The 26,599-nt window shown below is 42.9% G+C and overlaps 1 long non-coding RNA gene across 1 annotated transcript in view; it reads right to left on the bottom strand.

Annotated features, from left to right (window-relative positions):
- LOC128104289 (uncharacterized) overlaps positions 1-22,125 on the bottom strand; it is a 43,451-nt gene extending 21,326 nt beyond the window's left edge. The window contains exons 1-2 of the long non-coding RNA XR_008215937.1: positions 22,095-22,125; positions 15,311-15,374 (exon numbers count right to left, since the gene is read on the bottom strand). This is a non-coding gene — a long non-coding RNA (uncharacterized LOC128104289). The remainder of the gene's footprint in view (positions 1-15,310; positions 15,375-22,094) is intronic.
- Positions 22,126-26,599: the final 4,474 nt, after the last annotated feature.

Raw genomic sequence — 26,599 nt, 5'->3', positions numbered from 1 at the left:
CTCCCCTTGGGCAGCTCACAACTGCTTGTCATTGCAGCTCCGGGGATGAGGCTCTTTAGATATTTATTTTTGGTTTTTTTCTTTCTTTGAGATTTATTTACACATTTTATGTATATGAATGTTCTGTCTACATGACATCAGGAGAGGGCACCAGATCTTATCATAGATGGTTGCAAGCCACTATATAGTTGCTGGGAATTGAACTCAGGACCTCTAGAAGAGCGCTCAAGAGTTCTTAACCACTGAGCCATCTCTCCAGCCCCTATTTTTGTGTTTTTTTTTTTCAAGACATGGTTTCTCTGTGTAACCCTGGCAGTCCTGTAACTCAATTTGTAGTCCAGGTTGTCCTCAAACTGAAGAGATCCTCCTGCCTCTGCCACCGGAGTGCCGAGATTAAAAGTATGCACCACCAACTGCCCAGTCTGAGGTTCTCTTGATTGACTCTAAGGACATCTAAAGTCACACACACACACACACACACACAAATTTAAAATTAAATATTTGGTTTTTTTTTTAATGATCTCTGTCAATAACACACTATAATCATTTGAGAGGAAGTCAAGTGAAGAGTTCCCTAGACCAAACTGGTGTGTGGGCGTGTCTTTGGGAGTTCGTCTTGGTTTGCTGATTGACAAGCAGGTGCCCTTGGCTGTGTGAGAAAGTCAGCTAAGCATGGCCGTGGGAGCACGGCAGTAAGCAGCACTCCTCCACGGTTTTCTCTTGACGTTTCTTGCTGAGTTCCTGCCCGACTTCCCTGATTGACAGGCAGTAACGTGTAAGCTGAAATAAATCCCTTCCTCCCCTAGGCTGCTTTGATTGGAGTGGTTCCTCACAGCAACAGAAAGAACATACTAAACAGATGAAGCAAGTGAACTCAAACCTGGGTAAGAAATCATCAACTCAGATGAAAACTTCAGCCAGAGAGAGAAGGGTAGAGGGAGGGTGGATTGACTGATTAGTTGATTGATTGATGGACTGAATGATTCTGGAGGACAAAAAAAAAAACAGATTTCACTGGGTAGTGGTGGCATACACCTTTAATCCCAGCACTCAGGCAGCAGAGGCAAACAGAGACCTGTGAGTTCAAGGCCAGCCTGGTCTACAAAGGGAGTTCCAGGACAGCCACAGCTATGCAGAGAAAACACTGTCTCAAAAAAACAACAGTAACAACAACAACAACAAAAACACCAACTCAGAAATCTTAGAAATGCAAAGCTCCATAAATCAAATAAATCACCAAGAGATCTGGTGGACAGAGTCTCAGGGAGTGAAGGTTAAGGAATTACTAATTGAGATCGAAATATAAGTGGACGGAACACTATGACCACAACATTCAGATCTCTAGGACAATGACTTAAGATCAAACCCAGGAACCAGAACCTGTGGTGCAGAAAAAGGATCCAAGGTAGACTGAAGGCATAGAAAGCCAACAGAAGATGGGCATGGTGGTTCATGCTTACAGTCCCGGCACACAGCAGGCAGAGGAAGGAAGACTATTGTAAGTTCAAGACTAACCTGGACCACATAATGTGTTCCAGAACAGTCAGAAAATAGTTTAGGATCCAACACATCAGAAGGGACCAGGCATGGTCACTCACGCCTTTAATCCCAGCACTCAGGAGGCAGAGGCAGGAGGATCTCTGAGTTCGAGGTCAACATGGTCTACAGAGCAAGTTCCAGGACAGCCAGGGCTACAGAAAAACCCTGTCTCAAAAACAACAACAACAAAAATCAGAGGGGCAGAGGAAGAACAAATCAACACAATAAAATTATAACAAAAATTTCTCAACTCCAGAGAAATAAATGGACATCCAAGTTCCAGAGACAGAATTCCAAATAGCATTACCAAAACAACTTCCCATGGCAATCTCTAGAAGACTAAGAGTACAAAATGAGAATAGAACACTGAAAGCTTCTTACAAAGGAAAACTTGAAGAAGCCTTACCTGGAGACTCCTCAACAGAAATCCGAAAAGCAGAAGACCCTGCTCAATGTATTTCAATCCCTGAAACCAAGGAATTGCGAACCAAGACTAGTATGTCCAGCAAACTCATCATTTAAAATCAAGAGAAGTAAATATATACCAAGCATAAACTAATTTATGATCACTAAATCACCATTGAAAAGTGACTTAAAGGAGGAATACTACACAAGGAAGAGGAACAAAATTATACATAATCATGAGAGTTTGGAAAGAATAATGACTAAAAACCTAAGCTATAGGAAAGGGCCAGTGGTGCACACCTTTAATCCTAGCACTTGGAGGCAGAGCAGCAGTTGGAGAGCAGTGAGTTTGAGGGCAGCCTGTCCCCCCAAAATAAAAAGGAACAAATCCAACAGTATTAACTCTGTAAAGAGCGAACCTCTAACATTAAGAAAGGGAAAGTTATTACGCACTTTTCAATAATAACTCTAAATACAATCATACTTCTCCACTTAAAAGACAGACTAGGGGATTTAGCTCAGTGGTAGAGCGTTTGCCTAGCAAGCACAAGGCCCTGGGTTCGGTCCTCAGCTCCAAAAAAAAAAAAAAAAAAAAAGACAGACTAGCCGACCGGGTTATGAAGAGAAGCAAGTGTCTGCTGCCTACAAGAAACCTCATCTCACTGGCAAAGATACACAGAATGCACAGGAAAGGACAGAAAACAATGGTCCGAAGAAACAGAAGCTGAAAGCAGCCAGGGACAGCTATTCTCATAGCTGCTGAAGGAGACTTCAAGTCAAAAGTAGAAGGGATAGCAGTCATTACACAGAAATAAAGGGAACAATCCATCAAGAAATTTAACAGTTAGGAATAGATATGTACCAAACACTGATGTGCCTAATTTCACAAAGCAAACACTACCAAACTGACAGGAATCAAACAGTTGTTTCAAAGGAGGAGGAGAAAGAGCAGGGGGGGGGGGGGGGGGGAGAGGCAGAGGAAGGAAGGAAGGAAGAATTTCAAGCCCTAAAACAAAGTAAGAGCCAACTAAGACTACTATGTTCAGCAAACTCATCTTACTCCATAGATACCTGTTCGGCCATGTTAACTGCAGCTCTATTAGGAAATGGAAAGCACCAAAAGGTCCTTCAACTGATGGATGGATGACAAAACGTGGTACATGTACACTATGGAACACTAGTCAGCAGTTTGAGTAAATGAATGGAACTAGCATAGACCATTTTGAGTGATCTGATGCTCCGAGCTCTAACTCTTCATGTGAGTACCCGGAGTAACTGTGGAAACCAGTGAAGTAAAAAGGGACTACTGTCAAGGTAGGGTGGGGGGGCAATAGAGGGGACAGCAGCAGGTCCAAGTGATCTGATCAGGGAAGTAGGGAAGGGAGGAGCCTCTAACTGGGAGGACATAAATGCAGAAGGGAGGGGCAAAGGAATAGGAAGGATGTCTGAGAAAGTCAAAAGCAATCAAGCTACTAACTATTTCTTAAAAATACAATAGTAAATAGAACACACCTAAGTCTGGACATAAAAACGCATATATACTTCAAATGAAATGTTCTCATCTGGGCTGACAACGCTCCTTCCAAGAGCCAAGGACCACCTAACAAAAACCTCAATATCAGACATAAGAATCCCTCTTTTGAGTTGTTGGTCAGGGTTGTCCAAGAGACTCCCAAAATATATAGGCTATTGCTATTACCCTTGGCTGCCCCCAGAGGTGGATGGCTAAGTCCCTACTGATGAAAACCCCATGCACCTCAGGCACAGGGGCCATGTAAGCTCCCAACTGCTGTGGGATGGTCTGAATGTCAAGTGTGGTGCTGATTGGTCAACAAATAAATCACTGACTGGCCAGTGGCCAGGCAGGAAGTATAGGCGGGACAAGGAGGAGAATAAAGCTGGGAAGTGGAAGGCTGAGTCAGAGAGACACTGCCAGCCGCCACGATAACAAACAGCATATGAAGATGCTGGTAAGCCATGAGCCACGTGGCAAGGTATAGATTTATAGAAATGGATTAATTTAACCTGTAAGAACAGTTAGCAAGAAGCCTGCCATGGCCATACAGTTTGTAACCAATATAAGTCTCTGTGTTTACTTGGTCGGGTCTTAGCAGCTGTGGGACTGGCAGGTGAGAGAGATTTGCCCTGACCGTGGGCCAGGCAGGAAAACTCTAGCTACACCCAACCAAAGGAGGGAAACAACCACGAGTCCTAGCCAGCTATGACACCTATGGACCAACAGCCAGCATGGCAGGACATACCTAAGATGCAATAGAGGCATGCACACTTTGGTAGTAACCCACAGTTCTCTAACTAGACTTAAGACCTGTTCAACAAGAGGGAGATCATGCCTGGGACTGGAAACCTAGCCAGCTATCCAGGGCTAGTGAAGTCATGGATCTTGGTGGTGATCTACAACCATCACACTACCAAACAATCATAGTCCCTAACTATGCTAAGTATTTACCCTTATACCCACAGACAAATACAGTCCTCACCCTTCATCAAGGAAATTTTTTGCAATAGAAAACTACAACCAATCAAAATGCAGAGCTATGGAGCCCAGTCCCAGTGAATACATCTACAGAATAACTCTCACACCCAAGGCTCCGGGAACATTGCAGAAAAACGGTAAGAGACAGAAGAGCGGGAGTTTGCTTTGAGACTGTGTCTCCTAGTAATGTTAGAAGATACACCCATTAAGACTCACCAACATGACTGCCTAAACACGAGCTAAACAAGGACAATAGTCATGCCAAAGTGGACAAAGGAAAGCCCACAAGGCCTACAAAATCCTAAGAGCAGGAGGAATCATCTTCCCCAGGGAACAGCATACCAATTAGTTATCCAATACCAAATGGTCAGCCTAAAAACATATATACACACAAATACCAAAACCAAAACCAAAAGCCAGGCAGTGGTGGTGCACATCTTTAATCCTAGCTCTGAGGAAGCAAAGGCAGGTGGATTTCTATGAGTTCGAGGCCAGCCTGGTCTACAAAGCAAGTTCCAGGGCAGCCAGGGCTGTTACACAGAGAAACCTGGTCGGGGGCGGGGGGGGGGGGGGGGGGGGGGGGGGGGGGGGGAAGCATACAAGTAACATTATACAGACCGAGCAGGTTATATTTAGGAATATATCTGTATATCACATACATGCATGTAACAACACCTAATGAAAAAGGCGGCCATGAATTTGAAAGACAGCAAGGAGGGGGATACAGGGGAAAGGAAAGAAAGGAAAGGGAGAAATTATGTGATTATTGTCCTAGTTAGGGTTACTATTTTTGTGATAAAACACTGTGACCAAAAGCAAGCTGGGAAAAAAAGGGTCATCACAGTCTATCGTCCAGGCAAGTCAGGACAGGAACTCAAACAGGACAGGAACCTGGAGGCAGGAGCTGATGCCGAGGCATGAAGGGGTGCTGCTTACTGGCTTGTTCTTCCTGACATGCTCTGCCTGTTTTTTTATAGAACCCAGGACCACAAACCCAGGGATGGCAGCACCAGACAGACTAAACAGAGAAATGCTGGCGCTAACTGACATTATAATCAAATGAACCTAACAGGGACTTACAGAACATTCCACCCAAACACAAAAGAATAGACCTTCTGGGCACCTCATGGAACTTTCTCCAAAACTGACCACATACTCAGATATAAAGCAAGTCTCAACAGATACAAGAAAACTGAAATAACACCCTGCATCCCATCTGACCAGCACGCATCAAAGCTGGATATCAACAACTGAAACAACTCATGGAAACTCAACAACTCACTACTGAATGAAAATGAATATATAACATCCCCAAACTTATGAGACTCAAGGAAGGAGGTTCTACACAGCACTAAGTGCCTACATTAAAAAAAATAAAATAAACAGACAGATCTCATACTAGTAACTCAATACCTGAAAACTCTAGAACAGTGGTTCTCAACCCGTGGATCGTGACCCATTGGGGGTCACATATCAGATATTTACATTGCAATTCATACAAGTAGCAAAATTATAGTTATGATGTAGCAACGAAGTAATTTTATGGTTGGGGGCCAGCACAATATGAGGAACTGTGTTAAAAAGTCTCAACCTTAGGAAGGTTGAGAACCACTGCTGTAGAACACAAAGAAGGAATCACACCCAAAGGAGAAGTTAAGAAATAATCACACTCAGGGCTGCAATCAATAAAACAGAAACAAACAAACAAACAAAATCACAAAAAAAAATCAATAAAACAAGAAATTGGTTCTTTGGTAAAACCAGTAAGATTGACAAATGCTTATCCAAATTACCTAAAAAGTGGAGGGAAAATATCCAAATTAACAAAACTAGAAATGAAAAGGGGGACATAACAACAGACACTGAGGAAATCCAGAGAATCAAAAAGACATACTTTACAAACCAATACTATACCAAATCGTAAAATCTAATAAAAGAAATGGATAATTTTCTCAATACGTACTACTCACCAAAGTTAAATCAAGATCAGATAAGCAATTTAAACAGATCTACAATCCCTAGTGAAACAGAAGCAGTCATTAAAAGTATCTTAACAAAATAAAAGCCTAGGACCAGAAAGAAATGTTTCAGTGCAGAACTCTATCAGACTTTCAAAGAAGAGTTAATGCCTGGGAGTTAACTACAGTCCTCAGCTCTACCAGATGAACTATTGGAGGAAGAGTTAATGCCAATACTCTCAAAATTATTCCATAAAATAGAAAGAAAAGGAACACTGCCCAATTCCTTTTACAAGGCCACAGTTACCCTGATATCCAAACCACATAAAGGCCCAACGAAAAAAGAGAATTACAGACCAATTTTTCTTATAAACATAGATGTAAAATTTCTCAATACAATACATGCAAACAGAACCCAAGAACACATCAAAAAGATCATCCACCATGATCAAGTAGGCTTCATCCCAGAGATGCAGGGATGGTTAATCATATAAAAATTGATGAATGTCCACTATATAAACAAACTGAAAGAAAAAAAAAACCACATGATCATCTCATTAGACGCAGGAAAGACTTTTGACAAAAATCCAATACCCCTTCATGATAAAAGTCCTGGAGAGATCAGGGATACAAGGGACATACTAAACATAATAAAGGCAATTTCAGCAATCCCATAGCCAACATCGAATTAAACAGAAAGAAACCCAAAACAATTCCACTAAAATAAGGAACAAGACAAGGTTGTCCACTTTCTCTATACCTATTCAATACAGTACTTGAAGTTTTAGCTAAAGCACTAAGACAACTGAAGGAGATCAAGGGGATACAAGTTGGAAAGGAAGAAGTTATATTTATCTGTAGATGATATGATAGTATATTTAGTGACCCTAAAAAAATTTCACCAGGAAACTCCTATAGCTGTTAAACACTTTCAGCAAAGTAGCTGGATACAAAACTAAGTAACAAAAATCAGCAGCCCTCTTATATACAAATGACAAACAGATTGAGAATGAAATAAGGGAAACAACACCTTTCATAATAGCCTCAAATAATATAAAGTATCTTGGGGTAACTTATATGATTAAAAAATTCAGCCGGGCGTGGTGGCGCACACCTTTAATTCCAGCACTTAGGAGGCAGAGGCTGGCAGATATCTGAATTCGAGGCCAGCGTGGTCTACAAAGCAAGTTCCAGAACAGCTAGGGCCTTTACACAGAGAAACCCTATCTTAAAAAAAAAAACAAAAAAAAAAACAGGTCATTTAAGAAATTAATTGAAGATGATTTCAGAAAATAGATCAGGGCTGGAGAGATGGCTCAGAGGTTAAAAGCACTGGATGCTCTTCCAGAGGTCCTGAGTTCAATTCCCAGCAGCCACAAGGTAGCTCACAACCATCTACAATGAGATCTAGTGCCCTCTTCTGACACGCAGGTATATATGAAGAATACCACACACATCATAAATAAATAAAGCTTAAAAAGAAAATAGAAAGACCTCTCGTGTTCATGGATTGGTAGAATTAATATAGAAAAAACAGCCATCAAAAGCAATCTACAAATTTAATGCAATCCTCTGTCAAAATTCCAACACAATTCTTCACAGATCTTGTAAGAAAAAATTGTAGCTTCCTATGGAAAAACCCTGGATAGCTAAAACAATCCTGAATAATAAAAGGTATCTGGAAAAAACACAGTATCTTCAACGAAAGGTGCTGGTCTAACTGGATGTCAGATGTAGAAGAATGCAAATAGATCCTTTTATCACCCAGGACAAAACTCAACTCCAGAAGGATCAAAGACCTCAACATAAAACCAGAAGCACTGGGCTGGAGAGATGGCTCAGTGGTTAAGAGCACTGACTGCTCTTCCAGAGGTTCTGAGTTCAACCCAGCAACCACATGGTGGCTCATAACCACCTGTAATGAGATCTGGTGTCCTCTTCTGGCCTGCAAGGACACATACAGATAGAATACTGTATGTATAATCAATCAATCAATCAATCAATCAATCTTAAAAAAAACAAAAACAAAAACAGATGCACTGAGCCTGACAGAAGAGAAAGTGGGAGTAGCCTTGTACTTGCTGGCACAGAGATGACTTTCTGAACAGAATATAGTTAGTACAGGCACTAAGATCTACAATTAATAAATGGGACCTCAGGTAACTGAGAAGCTTCTGCATGGCAAAGGACACTGTTATTCAGACAAAGCAGCAGCCTATGGGAAAAGATTTTTATCAACTACACATCTGACCAGTGGAGAGCTACTATCCAAAACATATAAAAAACTTTTAAAAAAACAAACTAGATATCAAAAAAAAAAAAATAACCCAACTTAAAAATGGGGTGCAGATCTAAACAGAATTCTCAATAGAGGGAAATCAAATGGATGAGAAACACTTTGAAAAATGTTCAACATCCTTAGCTATTAGAGAAATACAAATCAAAACTACTTTTGAGATTTAATCTTACACAAGTAAGAATGGCTAAGATCAATCACACAAGTGACAGCTCGTGCTGGCAAGAATGTGGAGCAACAGGAACACTCCTCCATTGCTGGTGAGAGTGCAAACTTGTACAGCCACTATGGAAATCAGAGAGTCTGTTGCTCAGGAAGATGGGAATCAATCTACCTCAAGATCCAGCTATACCACCCTTCGGTCTTAGCTTGGGTTACTATTGTTATGATGGAACACCAAGACCAAAAGCAATTCAAGGAAGAAAGGGTCTCTTTGGCTTATGCTTCCACATCCATAATCCATCACTGAAGGAAATTAAGGCAGGAACTCAAACAGGGTGGGAATCTGGAGGCAGGAGCTGATACAGAGGTCATTGAGAGGTGCTGCTTACTGGCTTGATCTCCATGGCTTGCTCTGCCTGCTTTCTTATGGAACCCAGGAACATATGCCCAGGGCTGACGCCACCCACAATGAGATGGGCCCTCCCACATCAATCACTAATTAAGAAAATGCTCTACAGGCTTGCCTACAGCTCCATCTTATGGAGGCATTTTCCCAATTGGGGTTCCCTCCTCTCAGATGACTCTAGCTTGTGTCAAGCTGACATCAAATTAGCCAGCACAGACATAGACCCAAAGGATGCTTCATCCTAACACAGAGACACTTACCTAACTATGTTCATTGCTACTCTATTCATAACAGCCAGAAAGAAACAATCTAAATGTCCCTCAACAGAGAAATGGATAAGAACCTGGCGGTGGTGTATGCCTTCAATCCCAGCACTCAGGAGGCAGAGGCAAGCAGATCTCTGAGTTCAAGGCCAGTTTGGTTTACAGAGTGAGTTCCAGGACAGCCAAGGCTACATAGAGAAATCCTGTCTAGAAGAGCCAAAAACAAAGAATGGAGGGCCAGGCAGTGGTGGTGCACGCCTTTAATCTCAGCACTCAGGAAGCAGAGCCAGGCGGATCTCTGAGCTCGAGGCCAGCCTAGTCTACAGAGTAAGATCTAGGACAGGCACCAAAACTACGCAGAGAAACTGTCTCGGAGAAAAAAAAAAAAAAAAAGGATAAGGAAGTGTTGTATATTTACAAAATGGAGTTTAAGCTGTTTTTAAAAAAAATGACATCATGAAATTTGCAAGTAAACTGACAGAAGTAGAAAAAAAATCATCCTGAGTGAGGTATCCCAGATCCAGAAAGACAAATATGGTATGTATCTGCTTACATGTGGATATTAGCTGTTAAGTCAAAAATAACCTGGCTACAATCCATAGGATCACAGAGATTAGACATAGAGACTAGATCTCATTAGGAAAGGGAACTAGGATGATTACAGGATGGATAGGGAGGAGCTGGGATGGGAGGATCAAGGGGATCAGGAAGGGATAAGGGAAGGAATACCGGAAGAGACAGCTAAATTAAGGACCATTTGAGGGGTAGTATCGAAACCAAATACAGCAGAGGCTTTCCAAAATAGAAGCATACATGAAGGTGATCTAAATGAAAGCACCAAAGAATGGGGGAGACAGAGCCCCAACTGAACATCTCTTGTCACCAAATGAAGCTTCCAGTACCGGGACTGGGTTATTTATATCTAACTGAGTTGTTGGCCAAAGGAGTCGAATGCCTACATTCTAGTGTCTTTGATACAGGAAGGTACTCTGCACTCTACCAAAAGAAAAACGTAAATACCAAGCCAGCCACAAACCCTTTGATCTACAATGGTGTCCTACCTGCAAGACACACTACTTCAATGGTGGTACAAAACTTGTGGGAGTAACCAACCGATATCTGATTTGACTTAAGAACCACTCCACAAAATAGAACCCATATCCAACATTGCTTGGGTGATCAAGAACCAAACACTACATTAGACCAGGGACCTAGGGTAAAATCAAATACTATGGGTCTAAAAAGAAAGAAAAAAAGTAGCAATAAAATGACTCCAATGACATTCTGCTACACTCAAAGATCAGTGCCTTGCTCAACCATCATCAGAGAGGCTTCCTCCTGCAGCGGATGGGAACAGACACAGAGACACACAGCCAGACATTATACAGAATGAGAAACCATGGAATACTCAGTCCTAAATGGGATGTCTGCATCAAATCCCTCCTCTCAGAGTTCAGGGAACCCCTAGAAAGAGGAGGCAGAAAGAGTGTAAGAGCAGGACTGGATGGAGGACATCAGGAGAACAGTCTCTCTAAATCAACATGGGCAAAGCTCATTTGAACTCACAGAAACTGAAGTAGTACGCTCAGGGCTGCATGGGGCTGCACCAGGTCCTCTGCATATACATTATGGCTTCCAGTTTAGTGTTTTTATGAGATTCCTGACTGTGAATGAGTGGGTCTCTGATTCTTGTGCCTTTTCTTGGGCTCTTTTCCTTCTGTCTGTTTCTCTTATCCAATTCCAATGTGATAGTTTTTCTTCTATCTTATTATATTTTATTTTGTTATAGTATATTATTATCTCTTAGAAGTCTGTTTTCGAATGAGAGACAGAGGGGAGTGAAACTGGATAGGAGGGGAGGGGAGGAGGAGCTGGGAAGAGTAGAGGGAGAGGAAACCATAATCTTATTTTCAATAAAGGGGGAAAAAAATAAAAGGAATACAAATACAAAAGAAAACTTCCTGTTTGCAGACAACACAACCCTCTATTTAGAAGACTCCTAAAGACTCTACCAAAGACTTTCACCAGGTAAGTCAACAGAGGTGTTTTCATAGGATGCTAGGGATTTGAACTCAGGTCCTTACATTTTTGAAACAAGCACTTGACCCACTGAAACATGTCCCCAGCCCTTATGAATATTTTAAGTTAGGATACAAAGCAATTAATTTCATGATGGCATTTTCATGTGTCATTATATTTTGTTCTAATTTTCACTCTCCCTCATCCCTGCCTTCTTGCAGGTGCCCGTACAGCCCTCCCCAATACAGTTTCCTGTTCTGCTTTCAGGTTACATTATCCTGTTTTTCCCTGAACTCCCCGCTTAGTATATCTTCCTCCCCACTCTCAGTCTACTTCCTAATTTAATGACCTATAAACTCACACACATATATAAAACACATACATACACTTATGAACTTGAATCTAGGTTCTACATATGAGAGAAAATGTGTCTGAGGAACTTGATTTTTTACAAAAGTTCCAAAATCATGCTTTGGAGAAAAGATAGCCTTTTGAGCAAACGGTGCTGGCAAACTGGACATCCACATGTTGAAGAGTGATAGCTTACCTCTCACCCTGTCCTAGAATCACAGGCCTTAATGTAAGACCTGAACTTTGAGACTTCTAGAGGGAAATGGGAAAGACTTCCATACAGGCACAGGCAAACGGAACACATCAAATTTAAAGCCCTGAACAGCAAAGCAAGCCATTAACAGTAACAAGAGAACCTATGGTGCGAGGTTTGTCAGCTATTCCATCTGACCAGAGCTGTACCCAGAAAAGAGAAGGAACTCAGACATTAAACCCAGGCTGGCAAGATGACTCAAGTAACGAACAGTGCTGGTTACCAAGCCTGATGAGCTCGTTCCAAGCCTGGAACTACACAGTGGAAGGAAAATCAACCCTCACAGGCTTCTCCTCACCTCTATACATGTGGTAGCACATCATGTACACACATGCATGCACACACACACACGCACGCACATACAATAAAAACAAATACCAAGAAAACAAATAATCCAATCAAAAAATGGGCAAATGAGGGGGTTGGACAAATGGCTCAGTGGTCAAAAGCACTGGCTGCTCTTCCAGAGGTCATGAGTTCAATTCCCAGCACCCACATGGCAGCTCACAACCACCTATAACTATAGTCTCATGGGATCTAATGACCTCTTCTGATGTACAGATAAACATGCAGACAAAACATTCATATAAACTAAAATCTTTTTTAAAAATAGGCAAATGGCAATGGTACAGACAATGTCAAAGGTACAAAAGGGCCATCAAGCAATGGTTCAGCAGGTAAGAGCCCTTCCCACAAAAGCCTGGCAACATGAATCTGCTCCTTGGAACTTTCCTGAAGATGAGAAACTGACTCCACAGAGCTGTCCTCTGACCTCCAACACACACACTTTCCTAAGGCAGATAAATACATGAAAAATGTCTACAACCAACATCTACAGCCAGCCATCAGGAAAATGAAATGCCTTGCAAAACCATATTGAGCTAGGTGTGGTAGTACACGCCTTTAAACTCAGCACTCAGGAGACAGAAGCAAGATCTCACCATAGTCAGAATGGCTATCACCAAGACAAATGCACTGAATCTCCTCAGAGCTCTATTAATAAACTCGTATAGCAATCATGGAAATCATATAGAGGTTCCTTAAAAAGAACTATACTATATACTATACTATCCAGCTACACACTCCCAGCATTCACCAAAGGGATCAAAGTCAGCATACCACAGAGATACCTGCATACCTATATCTATCTTCAAACTGTTCACAATAGCCAAGATATCCATCAACAAATGAATGGATCAAGAATACGTGGTGTACACACAGACACACGCACACACATCATATATACTGGTTATTACTCAGCTGTAGAGAAAAATGGAGGGCTGATGTCCTAACTTCCAACTGCTGTGATAAAACACTGACTAAAAGCACTTGGGAGACAGAAGGATTTATTTGGTTTATATGTCCATATCAGAGTGTGTCACCAAGAGAAGCCAGAGCAAGCACTCGAGGCTGGAACTTGGAGGTAGAGCAAAGGCAAGGACTACAGGGAACGTTGCTTACTGACTCAGTTTTCCTGCTTCTATTCAGCTGGTTTTCTTTTCTCTTTTTTTCTTTCTTTCTTTTTTCTTTTCTTTTCTTTTTTTTTTTTTTTTGAGACAGGGTTTCTGTGTAGTTTTGGTGCCTGTCCTGGATCTTGCTCTGTAGACCAAGCTGGTCTCGAACTCACAGAGATCTGCCTGGCTCTGCCTGACGAGTGCTGGGATTAAAGGCATGCACCACCACCGCCAGGCTCAGCTGGCTTTCTTATACAACCTAGGCCCACCTGCATAGGAGCAGCACCACCCCCAGTGGATCAGGACCTCCTCGTCACTAAGCAATCAAGAAAACACGCACAGACATGCCCACAGGCCAGCTGACTCCTTCCTCCCAGGTGTGTCAAGTGAACAACCAAAACGAGCCACCACAGCCGTGGAGACAGCTCAGCAGGGAAGTGCTTGCCATGGTGTGAGGATCTAAGTTTGATGAACAGAAGTAATAGGAGGTGGATGGAGATGCGTGTGTATAGTGGTTCCTACCCGTAAACCTAGCACTGAAGACGTAAAGACAGGGAGGGCTTGCTGGCCAGCTAGCTATCTAGTCTAACTGGTGAGCTTTAGGCCAGTGAGAGACTCTATCTTAACACACAAGACAGATGGTTCCTGAGAATGACACACTCAGGCAAGCATGCACAACTACACACCCGAACACACACACTAAGAAAAAGGGGACGTCATTTCAGGAAAGCAGATGAGACTGGAGATCGTCTAGTACACTAGATAAGCCAGCCTCAGAAAGACGTGGTTACAAGTTTTCTCTCTCATGTCAAATTTGGGGTGGGGGGGAGGACACAAAAGTAGACTGAGACTAATGAAGAATGAGGGAGTTGGAGGATGGAATGGAGAGGATAACACAGGATAAGGGGGTGGTGAGTGTGGCCCAAGTCTATTACACAGATGTATGGAATGTCACAATGACACCTGTTTTCTGTGCAATTAATATATATGGATAAACTGTTAAAACAACAGAGAAGGGGCTGGAGAGATGGTCAAAAGCACAGCGTGCTCTTCCAGAGGACCCGAGTTCTGTTCTCAGCACCCATGTCAGGTGGCTCCCAACGGATTCCCGAGGATGCGTTGCCTCTGGCCTCCACAGGCATCCACACACATGCACAAAGACACACATATAGACATGATTAATTTTCTTAATCTCTAAAAGCAGAGAAAAAATACAAAAACTTGACAGCAGCTATTCTGACATTTACAAAGGTGAAAAGTTAATGAATATTCACGAACAACGAAGTTTAGACTACCTGCAAACACAGAAAGAGAATTTAGTTTCTACATGAAAAGGAGTGTGAAGAGTCCACAGAGCCTAACCTTGGTTGATGCCCAGGGATGGGCTACACAGGACTGGAGCTTGCTTCATACCGCACACCACAGGGTTGTGGATATATTTACAAAGTGTATCTTTCAGCTTCTTGTGAGTATGCAATTATTCCAAAATAGTTTACTTAAAAACAAAACAAACTGTGTATTGCTTTTGCAGCCAGAAAATGAAAAGGATGTCATTTTTCTAATTACATGGACTAAAAATTCAAGTGAAATCAGAAATAATTGTCAAAGTTAAATCTTGATACTTGCACTTCTGTCTTCATCCAATTTTGATATTTTTACCCCAGAGTGCATTAAAAAACACAAGACAAATCCAAAAATATTTTGCTTTACCTTTTAGCTACTGAAGGTCTTCTATGTCCTAAATGGCGCCTGATCAATGAAAACATCTTAAGTCCTGAAAAGATATTTCAACAATTAAATCATAAGATCATTTTTTACAACATCAATACCAGCAGCAATGCCTGTTTCCAACCCACACTCCCACCCTGCAATTGTCAATTCAAAGCACACACAACAAAAAACTAACAATTACAGCCCAGAGACACTTTATGAATTCCATTTCTGTGCAAGAGAAAAGAAAAATGCCAAAATGAGATTGCAGAACAGGACAGAGGAAGTATAAGCTAAGAACCACAGTGGCGATGGATAATTTTTAAAACTGGGGGTGCAGCTCCCTGGTGGAACACTTGCCTAGCATCACAAGGTCCAGGTTTAATGCTCAACACCCCCAAAGCCTTAAGAAAACCTGAACTTGATTTCACTGATTTTGGCTGCCCTTTGCTGAGTCTTCTCCCTCAGTGCCACACGCTGCTGGACAAAGGTGACAGAGAAAAGCCATGTCACCAAAGCACCACAAAACACCTGTTATTTAGGCCCAGCAAGGGTTTTTTCCCCTTAATCAACTGATTTACTAGTAAGCCTCCTAAGAGGAGATGAAATGCCTAAGACTAAAAGGGAGAAACAATGAAGCTTGGAAATAAGAAGAAACACTAAGGAACCCTTTCTATTAAAATATACTTCATGTTACCTTGGCTTATTTCTTTCATGCTAGAGACTGACACTCACGACACACACAACTGTAAGCCCAGCACTTGGAAGACTGAGAGCTCCTTGGTGCTACCTAGTGCTAGAGTTGCCCAACGTGAGAGAAAATCCCGAGTTCAATCCTCAGAATGGGCGAAAGGTGAACTTTATGGCGGTCTTTTTGGACATCCGCAGTTGTGTGACCACCATAAAAAGAAATGCAATGGCCAGCTCTACTTTTCCCTCTTCTCAGCCCCCAATAACTAAAACTAGTCTGTCTTGAGGAACTGTCTATTCTGGACATTTCACATAACGGAATCCAAGAGCACGTCCTCTTCTCTTATGTCTGGCTTTTTCTACTCAGCACACTTTCAAGACATCTGCACTATAGAATATAGTACCTTTTCTTCCTATGGCTGAGGAAGATTCCACTGTTCAGACGGTGACAGGTGTTTGGTTATTTACACTTCTTGACTATTATGAATAAGGCCTTTACGAATTCTTGTTTACATGATTTATATGAACCTTTTTTATTTCTTCTTTTAAAAAAAAAGACAGGGTTTCTCTGTGTATCAGCCCTGGCTGTCCTGGAACTTACTCTGTAGACCAGGCTGGCCTCGAACTCACAGAGATCCGCCTGCCTCTGCCTCCCGAGTGCTGGGATTAAAGGTGTGCACCACAACGCCCGGCCATCCGGGGGCGGTGTTCCCTGTCAGCCTGGGCTACAGAGTAATCCTATCTCCAAAAAACAAAAAGGATTCCATAGACACTCCTTCAACATGCACATGGGACACAAAGCACATGGCAGCTCAGGACCGGCTGTGACCGGAAAGATCAATGTAAAGCAAAACCAAAAGAAGCCATTTCTTTCCTGCATAAGGATGCCTACTATTAAAAAAAAAAGTTAGGAATATAAAATGGCAAGGCCATGGTAGAAAAAAATTACCAGATCACCATTATGACCCAAATAATTCCACATCTTGGTATGCATCCAAAAGAACTGAAAGCAGATCCTTAAAATGTTATGATCGTGGACATACTTGATCACAGCATGCACACCATAACCAAGACCACACACTGCTGGACAGTCAGGACGTGGCATACAAATTCAAAAGACTACAGTCACCAGCTATTCAGGAGACAGAGGGATTACAAATTCACAATCAGCCTGAGCAAATGCGCGAAACCACAGGTCTCACGTTAAAAATCTTTTAGTGGGGGGTAGCTGGAGAGGTGGCTCAGCAGTTAAGAGTACTGGCTGCTCTTGCAGAGGACCTAGGCTGGATTCCCAGCACCCATACAGTGGCTCACAACGGCCTGTAACTCCTGTTCCATGGGATCTGCTACCCTCTTCTGTCCTCTACAGGGACCAGGCATACACATGGTGGGCAAACAGACATACATGCAGGCAAAACACTCATACAATAAAAATATAAAGATAGAAAATTTTTAAATAAGCCTTTTAATGATGTTATTATTTTGAATTATGTATTTGTGTCTAAGTCTGTGTGGGTATACACACATGGATGTGGGTACCCACAGAGGCCAGAAGCACCAGACCCTAGGACAGGAGTCACAGGTGGCTGTGAGCCTCTGGATTTGGCTGCTAGAAACTAAACTCATGTCCTTTGCAAGAGCAGCAAAGCATTCTTAAGCACTGAGCACAAGGCCTGCACAGGTCTAAGCCAGATGGGGTCCCAGTGCTGTGAGCAGAAGTGGACACAAGCCCCCACTCCTACTGCAGAAGCTATCTCCAACTGATAACCAGCTGCAAAGGAAAAATTAGTTTTCTCCAACGGGGTCTCACTGGTTAGGCCCCATGCCCAACGGTAGATGGCCAACACAAAATGAGCTCAATGTTTTAAGAGGTTTTCTGTCACAAAATGCTTTGTCTGGGCTTTTCATTTGTTTTACCTTACAGGTCTTCTGCTTATATATTATGATTTCCAATGTTGTGTTTTTATGGCATTTCTGTGTGTGCAATATCTGTCTGTCTGTCTGTGTTTCTTGTGCTCTTCTTGGCTTTTTTCCTGTTTTTTGTTTGTTTGTTTGTTTTTGTCCTACCCTGTTTTGTTGGCTTTTATTTTATCTGATTTATTATTATTATTTTATTTAGATGCCTGTTTTCTAATGAGAGAAGGAAAGGGTATGGATGGGGGGGGCAGGGAGGTGGGGAGGATCTAGGAGGAGTTGGGGGAGGGGAGACCATACAATATACTGCATGAAAAAAATTTATTTTAAGTTTGTTTGTTTATTTTTGTTTTTTCAAGACAGGGTTTCTCTATGTAGCCCTTGCTATCCTGGAACTCACTCTGTAGACCAGGCTGGCCTCGAACTCAGAGATTCAACTGCCTCTGCCTCCCGAGGGCTGGGATTAAAAAGATGTGTGTCACCACCACCTATATATTTTCAATTTTAAGAAAGGGGGAAAAAATAAAGTTTTAAAAACTTAAAAAAAAAAAAAAAAGACAAAGCTCACTCAGTATGTCTCAGTGGCCTCAGTGGCCGAACACTTTCTACAGTACAGCAAAAGAAAACCCAAGAGTATTACTCAGCCTTAAGGAAGAAAGTCTGACACATACTGCAACATGGACAAGCCATAAAGACATCCAAAGGACAAAGAGCTATAAACATTACTGTGTTCCACGTGTACGAGATACCTAGATTAAATCATGAAAAGAGAGCAGAATGGTGCCTGGCAGAAACTAACGGAGGAAAAATGGGGAGTTGGTTAATAGGTAATAAATTTCACTTTGGCAAGATAAAAAAAGCCTTACAGTTAGATCTGTTTCACGACAATGTGAATATACTTGACACTGAGATATGCAGCTGAAATGGTGACGGGGTTAGGAGAGGTTAGAAGGAGAGAATGGCTAAGACGGCAAATCCTAAGTGTTTTTAACCACATTAAAAAAACAACTGTCGTAGTTTCATTCTGTTGCTGACCAAAAGCTCCTTAGCGAGGAAAGGGTGTCTTTGGCTTACACTTCCAAGTCATATACTCCATCACCGAGGGAAGTCAGGGCAGGAACTTAAAAAGCAGGAACCATGCAGCACACCACTTGCTGGCTCACTCACAGGCTCACATTCAGCCAGCTCTCTCTACAGCCTAGAACATCTGCCCAGGGAATGGAGCTGCCCACAAAAGGCTGGGCCCTCCCACATCAATTAGATATGTCCCAAGAACAACACGATAAAGACCATTTCAAATGAGACTTCAATACTAACTAGGAACAACAATCCATAAGAGAAACAAACCAAACCCCACAAGAGCATACCGCTTCCCTCCCGCTAAGATGGCTGTAACGAAGAAGACAGATTCGAGGGTGGGCAGTGCAGGTCAACGTCCTAAGAATGCACAAGGCCCTGGCTGCTACGTCCAGCCCCAAAAGTACTGATGAGAATGCAAAGCACTCAGGATCCTCATAGACTGAAGACTGGCAGGAATACAAAATGGTATTAAAGCGTCAGAAAGTGGTGTGGCATGTCCTCAAAAAGGCAAACATAACTTTACTGTATGACCTAATGATTCCACTCTTACTTTTCCAAGTGAAATGAAACACAGGTCCAAGAATGTTCATAGCAGCATTAGTCGTAATAGCTACAAACTAAACAATTTAGATGCCCATGAACTTGTGAATGCATTGAAATACATACATACATACATACATACATACATACATACATACATAAAAAGATTGGGCATGACAGTGCACATCCGAAATCCCAGGTGGCTACAGTGTGAGACTTATTTGAGACCCAAAGTTCAGAACCAGTATAAGGTGATCCCATTTCAAAAAACACAAGAAGAAAAAAAGGAAAACCAAAGTGCAACAAAAAGGAACTAAGTCTCGCAACATGCTATAAGATGACTGAACTTCAAAAAACACTATGCTAAAAGCCAACTACAAGAAAAATTAGTAATGAAATCAGACTTACAAGTTAGACAAGGGGCCCAAGGCAGCCACTTAGGTTTTGTTTTTGTTTGTTTTCGTTTTTTGCCAGTCAATTTCCATCAACTACTAAGCTAAGTCCGAAAACAGTTAAAAATACATATTCATGAAACAAGATTTGGGCCATTTAAACGGCTCAGAGAGTAAATGTGTATGTTATCAGGCCTAACAAGGTGAGCTCCCTGACTTCCCATTCAACCACAGAACACCTACAATGGAAGGAGAAAACCTCTGACATCCACACACTCATGAGCCCACACATACACATACCAAATAAATAAATGTGGGGGAAAAAAAAAACTTTCCCGGGCGATAGTGGCGCACACCTTTAATCCCAGCACTCAGGAGGCAGAGGCAGGCGGATCTCTGTGAGTTTGAGGCCAGCCTGCTCTACAGAGCGAGATCCGGACAGGTACCAAAAATACACAGAGAAACCCTGTCTCAAAAAACCAAAAAACCAAAAAAAAAAAAAAAAAAAAAAAAAAAAAAAATTCAATAGACAAAATAGTAACGATCTTCTTTACAATTCTTTATAAGTAAAAAAGAAAAATACTGTAGCAGTCCGATTATATATGTGAAAAAAAATGTCTTTCTACAAAAAAAAAAAAAAAAAAAATCTGGAAACAGGGTCACCCCACCAGCCAGTTCACTGTCCCCAGAACTGGCAAAATGAAACCTCTTAGAAGCAGCAGATTCCCGCACTTTCTCAACAGAGGGCAGCACTGAAATCAGCACTGAACTGCGGGCTGCCGGGAAGCCCGGGCAGAAGGTGCTGACTCAGCAAAAGCCTTCGCTTCCACGTCAGAGCCAGAATGAACGCAGATCAAAAACAGCAAAGAGCGGGAGGGGGCACCGAAGAAGGAAGGGCTGCTCCTGCAAGGCACTTTCTAGAGTCAAAGACCCTCCCAGGCACCAGGCCATAAAACAAGGCCCAATGGTGCCACTTTCCTCCCTTCTTTCTTGAGACAAGGTCTCACCGTAGCCCTGGCTGTCCTGGAACTCCCAATGTAAACCAAGCTGGCCTTGAACTCGGAAGATCTGCCTGCCCCTGTAGGATTAAAAGCCTGTACCATCATGCTCATCAAACATTCTAATTATTAAAATGCTTCTTGGGGTTGGGGACCTAGCTCAGTGGTAAAGTGCTTGCCTAGCAAGCACAAGGCCCTGGGTTCGGTCCTCAGCTCCGAATTAAAAATAAAATAAAATAAAATAAAATAAAATGCTTCTTTCAGACAGAGCAGAAACCTCACAATCAACCGCTGACCCCCAAGCAGGCCAAAACTAAGCCTCAGACTTCCCCACTCACCCAATGCCGAGCTAAAAGATGTGAGGAAAGCGATTTCTACCCCGCCAGCCCTCCTTTACTGGGGAGGAATTCACAGAATATTAAACTGAGAACGTGGCTCAGTGGTACAGCCTGTATCGCAGAAGCTCCCGGATTCCATCCCAACAGGACAAAAACAAACAAATGCAAACCTCAGGCCGTCCAAATGATAATTACATCATCGTAGACGCACAACTTCAGGACCGTAACACGAAGAATCAGTGGTTTGGTGTGCTCTGAACCTATACCGGTCTCTTAAAAACCATCAGAATATCAGGCAGGGCGCACGCTGCCTGTTTCAAAGCAATCCTCCTTTCTTTTCTTTTTTTTACATTTACTTATTGGGGTAGAGGTGTGCTCACGTGCCACAGCAGGGGTGTGGAAGTCCGAGAACAACTTGCTAACCAGAGTCGGCTCCCCGCTTCGACCATCGCCAGGCGCCTTGACCCGCTGCGCCATCCCCTCGGCCCCATCCAGCCTGTTCCAGCCCTGAGAAACCAGGCACAGAGGGGACGTGACTTGCCCAAGGTCCCACAGTTGACCTTCTAGATTCACGCCTAGGTTTGGTCTAGCCGCCAGGCTGCACTGGAAAAGGAACCGGGCCTCCAGGGCAAGGCCCGGCCGCCAGGCGGGAACCAGGAGCCGGCCCAAGCAGCCAGCCCATCCCCCACTCACCGCAGGGGAAACTGAGGCCTGCAGGAGCCAGGCGGCCCAGCCTCCGAGGCCCGGATTCTGCCTCCCCAGCACCCCAGCAGAGGAATGTCACGTAGGGGCCGGGAGGACCTCGCTGTAAGGCGCAGTAGGCGACACTCACCTGGAGCTGCGGAACCTTGCCTCAGCCTCTCTCTCTCTACTCCTGCCTCGCTGGGCTGTGGCCACGCCCCCTCGTGCCACGCCCACAAAACTCGCTGAGTCACACAGCGCCCCCTGCCGCTGCGGAGGTGCATAGCAGAACAGTTTTCCTCTTCTCCACCTCCCAGAAACTGGGGCCTGGAGCTGGCTCTACCACTGATTTTCCCGCCCTCTTTACCTTTTGTTTTTTCTTCTTCCCTCCTCTACAATACCTTCCTCCCTCCAGTTTTGTCTTTTTTTTTTCTTTTTGTTGTTGGGTGTTTTTTTTTTGGCAACCAGATCACCTCTCTCATTCAGTATTTGTGTTCTACACACTGCTGTTCAAAACGTTGAGTGTATGGCAGAACAGACAGAATTTCTGCACCCAAAAGCTTCAGTTCTATTACAAGAGATGATGATGATGCACACCTTTATTCTAGACTCAAAAGGCAGAGGCAGGCCAGCTCTCTGTGAGTTCAAGGCCAGTCTGGTCTGCACAGTGGTTCCAAGCCAGCGAGGGTTACCAAGTGACACCCTGTCTCAAAATACAATGACACTAATCCAAGATCCCATCACCCGTGGTTGCGACACACATGACCACCGATAAAGGTCACATATACGCATACACACCTAACCAAGGTTTTCTGACGTTGTTTATCTCTGTGAGGGTGCTCACTGTGAAATAGTGTAGCCTACGAGCCGGTGAACAGCAAGGCAGTGAAGGACCTTCTGCCTGCTGGTTTCTCCTCGGGGCGGTGCTAGAGTGTGTGTGTGTGTGTGTGTGTGTGTGTGTGTGTGTGTGTGTGTGTGTGTGTGTGCTTTGTTTTGTTTTTGTCTTTGTGATATTGATGAATCTATGATCAGTTCATTTCTGAAGACTGGTTACTGAGTGAACCATTGTAAGCATCTATTAATATCATATCCAGAAAACAATAAAACCCATTAATGTAAGAAAACAGTTACACAAAACAATTATTTATTATTTCCATCCCTACCCCCAGTGCTAAGGATTAAATCCAAGTTCTTGGACATCCTAGGCAAGCTATGTACCAACAAATTAATAAGTAAATTGTTACTTACTACATTGACACTCCAGTAAGTAACCTCAATACTTGGTTTGCCAAGTTGGACTTTGGTGGAGTCATTAATGTGGGCTGTCCTTGGCTCCTTATCTCTCTTTCTTTTTTTTTTTTTTAAAGATTTACTTATTTTATGTATGCATGCCCTATCTGCAGAAGAGGGCATCAGATCCCATAGAAGTGGTTGTGACCCGCCATGTGGTTGCTGGGAGTTGAACTCAGGACCTCTGGAAGAACAGCCAGTGCTCTTAACCGCTGAGTCATCTCTCCAGCCCCCTTATTTGTCTCTTCAGTTTGGAGATTATAAATGTGTACCACCACACTCAGCTCTCTCCATCTTCCCAGTATGGTTAGTGAGCAGAAAACAAGGAGTATGACCAGAGTGAGAAAGGACCATGGAAAATAGAAGCAGGAATGACAGGGTGGTGCCTCATGCAGAATTCTGAGTGAAAACTATTTTACATGTCAACTCAGCCATGCCAAGGATTAGTTCATCAAACACTAGTCTAGACCACTCTAAGAAGGTGTTTTTGAGTAAATGTTAATGATTAAATCAGATTTTGAGGGGCTGGAGAGATGGCTCAGGGGTTAAAAACACTGGCTGCTCTTTGAGAGGTCCTGAGTTCAATTCCCAGCAACCACATGGGAGCTCACAACCATCTATAAGAGGATCTGATGCCCTCTTCTGGTGTGCAGGTTTACATGCAAAGCAATCATACGTAAAATATAAATAAATAAAATTTTTTAAAAATCAGATTTTGAATAAAGCAGATCATCTGCTATAAGATAGATGGACCTCATTCAGTCAGTTGAAGGACTCACTAAAACAAGACTGACTGCCCTCTCCAAGCAAAAAGGAAACTTCTAGAAGGCCTTCAGATGTGAACTGCAACAAGATTGGCTTCTGCATGGGTCTGCAGCCTGAGGGCTACCCTGATGATTCTAAACACACGAGCCTCTACAATCATTTAAGCAGTTTCTTTTTACACACACACACACACACACACACACACACACACACAATTGTATTCTTTGGAGAACCCAGAAAAATGCGATTCATTTTCATCCTTTTTTATAACAGTGAACTATTTTACTAAGTTAATGCCTATTACTTGGGGACTCATTAAATATCCACTTGAGCACAAGTAGAAAGATAGCCATGCCTTATTAAAAATGAAGAAAGTGGCAACACTCCAGTAGCAAAATATGATTTCATTCATGGTTCTTTAAAAAGAAAAAAAAAAGGAAAGAAAGAAAAGCCAGCAATGGTGATACACATCTATAATCCCAGCACTCAGGAGGCGGAGGAGGAGAGGGGGGAGGAGGAGGAAGAGGATGAGGATGAGGAGGAGGAGGAGGAAGAGGAAGAGGAGGAGGAGCACAAGTTCAAAGCAGATTGGGCTACAGTGAGGTCCAGGCCAGCTTGGAGTGCTGTCTCACAAACCAAAGAGGAGAGGACTGAGGATGTAGTTTACCTGGTAGAGTGCTGCCTGGCATACACAAGCTCTGAGTTCAGGCCTCTATAGTACACAATCTGGGTGAGCTGGCACACATCTGTAGTCCTGGCACCTCGGAGGAGAGGCCTGGAGAATCAAGAGCTCAGATCCGCACACAGCTACATAGCAATTATGAGGTCAGCCTGAGATACATAGCATCCTGCCTCAAAAGTAATGATAATAAAGCCAGGCAGTGGTGGTGCCTGCCTTTAATCCCAGCACTCAGGAGGCTGAGGCAGGTGGATCTCTATGAGTTCAAGGCCAATCTGGCCTACAACGTGAGTTCCAGGACAGCCAGGACTGTTACACAGAGAAACCCTGTCTCAAAAAACAACCAACAAAAAGGTAATAATAATAATAAAAAGAGCCGGGTGGTGGTGGCGCACGCCTTTAATCCCAGCATTTGGGAGGCAGAGGCAGGTGGATCTTTGTGAGTTCGAGGCCAGCCTGGTCTACAGAGCGAGATCCAGGAAAGGCGCAAAGCTACACAGAGAAACCCTGTCTCGAAAAACCAAAAAAAAAAATAATAATAATAATAATAATAATAATAATAATAATAATAATAAAAAGAAAGAAAAGAATAAAGTCTCTACGTACACAGATGTGCATTAGTATATCCACCAAGACTATGTAAGCAGAGGCAGTCAAATGGCTTAGCTGGTAAAGGCACTTACCATGCAAGCCTGACAACCCTGCTCTGAAACTCACAGATGTTTTGGGCTTTCCTAATCTTTCTCTAGAGCCCCTTCGCTGCCATGTGGCTGACCTCCATGCCAGTTTAATCTTCCCCAGTCTTCTCCGGACAGCTGCAAGATTTACAGCTTCCCTGCCCTGGGTCTTTTTGGAGTTGTTTTGCTTTGTTTGAATCTAATAAATTGTCCTCAAACTTCCATTTGAGCCCCTTCTTAAATTCTTATTAATGAGAGAGACTAAGAACCCTGATTTTTCCAAGGCTTCTTTAACCCTTTAACCGATGGAGAAAGTGAACCTGTTCCTGCACCCAACCCACAGCATCAAGCAAACGTTTCTCCTTGTCTCCCTGGAGGAAGTCACACAATAGTCTAAATTAAAGTGAAGAATGTCTGTCCTTCACTGATGATATGAATATATATAAAGAGATGACGCCTTCACTGAATAGAACCAAGATTAACGCACAGGAATGGTCAGCAGTGAAACGGCAGGAGGCCGGGCAGATACATCTCTGAAGGTGACTTTTGTCTGGGCCAAGCTGGAGCTCAACCTCAGGGCCTTGTGCCTAGGGAAGTGCTCTCTTCCTTAGCCTTGAAGATGGCACTTAGTGAGGTATTATTTCATCCCCACGTGAACTGCAAGAATTAAAGAGTCACACCGCCAAGTAAAAGCAGACAGTAAACGCCCTCTTGAGAGGATCTAAATATATACTAAACCATGGGTTACTGGGTAGCCACCCATACTAAACTGTGGGATTTCTTTACATTACAGATTTGGTGGCAATGAAGTAATTTTGTAATCTGCATCAACATCTTTCTTTAAAAAGGAATGGGGAATGGCATTCATCTTTAGATGCCTTAGCACAGGGGTTCTCAACCTCCCTAATGCTGTGACTCTTCAATACGGTTGCTCATGTTGTGGTGACTCCCAATCAGAAAATTACTTTTGTTACTACCTCCCAACTGTAATTTTGCTTCTGCTATCAATCATAATGTAAATATCTGTGTTTTCCAATAGTGTTAGGTGACCCCTGTGAAAGGGTCAGACCCCCAAATGGGTCACAACCCACAGGTTAAGAGTACTAGCAGTTTCTACCTGAGGATTTCAGTTCTGAGCACTCACATGATGATACAACCTCTACAACTCCAGTTCTAGGGGGAATATAACGCCCTCTTCTGGTCTCTGTGAGCACTGCAGGCAAAACATCAATACACAGAAAATAA

The sequence above is a fragment of the Peromyscus californicus genome, unplaced genomic scaffold (assembly GCF_007827085.1).
Source record: "Peromyscus californicus insignis strain IS unplaced genomic scaffold, ASM782708v3 Scaffold_8__1_contigs__length_139910024, whole genome shotgun sequence".
Lineage (NCBI taxonomy): Eukaryota > Metazoa > Chordata > Mammalia > Rodentia > Cricetidae > Peromyscus > Peromyscus californicus.
This window is presented reverse-complemented; position numbering and strand designations above follow the sequence as displayed.